Source organism: Elephantulus edwardii, unplaced genomic scaffold, assembly GCF_000299155.1.
Source record: "Elephantulus edwardii isolate Elephantulus edwardi_28Jun2011 unplaced genomic scaffold, EleEdw1.0 scaffold00045, whole genome shotgun sequence".
NCBI lineage: Eukaryota > Metazoa > Chordata > Mammalia > Macroscelidea > Macroscelididae > Elephantulus > Elephantulus edwardii.
In genome coordinates this window covers 17,053,813-17,056,170 of record NW_006399795.1, presented here as the reverse complement: position 1 = coordinate 17,056,170, position 2,358 = coordinate 17,053,813, and positions in this window count along the sequence as shown.

Here is a 2,358-nt window from a genome sequence, read left to right as displayed (position 1 = left end):
ATCGCTATGAGTTGCAGGCGACTCGATGGCACATAACAACAACAACATGGCGTTTTTATGTTCAGCTTTTTAAGGAAACACCAAATTATCTTCCAGAGTGGTTGTACCATTTTACAATCTCACCAACAGTGTATGAGAGTTCCCACCTCTCCACATCCTCTGTAGCAATTATTTTTTGCTGCCCTCCTAAACTTCACAACTTCTCCTGGGGAAGATGGTATCTCGTTGTGGTTTTGATTTGCATCTCTTTTATTGCTGCTGATTTTGAGCATTTCTTCATGTGTCTGTCGGCCACCTGAATGTCTTTCTATGTGAAGTCTTTCCATGTCTTTTGCCCATTTTGTAATTGGGTTATCAATCTTCTTCTAGAGGTCCAGGAGTATTCTGGAAACTTTTGTTATGAGACCCTATGTCTGAGACGCTATTGCCAAATGTTTGTTCCCAGTCAGTAGGCTTTCTTTTCACCCTGCTGGAAAAAAGTTTGATGAGCACAAGTATTTAATTTTTAGAAAGTACCATTTGTCAATTTTATCCTCACTGGATTGTGCATTTCTGGCTGTATTTGGCAGTTTCTTTAAACCATAAATTAGGCCTTCTAAGTTTGGTCCCAGTTTGAAGACAGACTATATTTTTCCTTTATATTTTATTTTACTATATTTTGTGTGTGTACTGTCAAACCAGGTCTGACTGGTACAGATTGGCCCTCCTTCTCCAGCAGAGTATCTGGTGGATTTGAACCGTGAGCGTCTGGCATTGCAGTGCAGCTTCATGCCACTAGGCCACTAGAGCTCCCTGAAGACAAGAGTGTATTTTTAAGGAGGCAGCTCTTCCCCAGATGAATTTTTAGTGCCTTCAATCCCAAGAGGCGCATCTTCTGGCACTGACTGTGCAGTGTTCTGCTATTGTTCACAGGGATTCCAAGAACCTATTGTTTCCTAAGTGGATAAGCAGTTTGACTTTCTAGTCTGTGAGTCTGGAAGTTCCACTGAACCTTGTGCACTCTGGGTGGCCCTACTGGTATCTCAAACACTGATGGCAACATTTTTAGGATCATAGCTACACACATACCACTACATCATGACAAACTGACAGACAAGTGGCAGAAGAAATAATGAAATAAGAGAGCTGAACAGAAGATTTCAGAGGGAGCAGTTCAAAAAGACAAAGGAGAGAAAAAAAAAGACAAAGGCATAATAATAAAATATGAAAATATCTCACTTTAGAAAACCGAAAGGGAAGAACATGCTCAGTATTTCAAAAAATGAAATAATGGAAGAAAATATTGGAGGAGGGAGGAAATTGTGCAACAATGAAAGAATCTTTTTAAAGAGAAAATGACTGGGGTGGGAGGGTAAGGAGGAAAATGTGTGACAATGAAAAAATAGAAATCCAAGTTTTCTGTAAACTTTCATTAAAGTATTACTTTTAAAAAGGCTATAAAAATCATGGAAGAAAATATTGAAGCCTTAAGTTGCAAATTTGAAGGATTATACGAGCAAAGTGAATTATGCAGGAAGCATAAAAAGTGTATGAAAGAAATTAATAGAAATACTGTGGCATCCACTTTTGAAATAGTTTGCCTCCAGAAACTCTATGAAAGGGGAGAAACAATGAAAGTTACACAAGTGTTCTGGTCTTTCGTTCATAGGGTGGGTATGAGTCACCTATGACTCGATGGCACCTAACAACAACAACAACAACTGTACCAGAACCATCAGTCAATGCTTAACCATTTCAGGAGGCAGAAAATAATCAAGAACAATGGTACTATGTGTAACAATGAATGAATGGAAATCCAAGTTCTCTATAAACTTTCACTAAAATCGCAATAAAGAAATAAAAAAAGAACAATGATACTTAAGAGTCCAACTGCACTGAAGATATCAGTGAAAAATTAGTCTGCAGGAATTATGGAATAGTAATAAGTTTTGAAACAAAGAAATGCAGCCCTGAAAGTGCTCTCTTGTCTATGTTAAAATAATTTGAAAGACAATTACCTGGCCACTCTACTAGAAGAGACTCATATCTGTGCCCAGTTGCCAAAAAAGGTGATCCACTGGAATGGAGAAATTATCAAAGAATATAATGTTCTTGTTGTTGTTGTTGTTATGTGCCATCGAGTCACTTGCGACTCAAAGCGACCCTATGTACAACAGCCCTAAACTCCGCTCTGTCCTGTGCCAATAGCACTGCCTCTGACACTCCCATCCCAATTATCCCAGTCACTGAATCAATCCACCTCATAGAGGGCCTTCCTCTCCTGCACCATCCCTCCACCCTCCCAAGCATGATGTCCCTCTCTAAGGACCGGTCTCTCCTCACTACATGTCCAAAGTAAGTTAGACGGAGCCTCAGAAT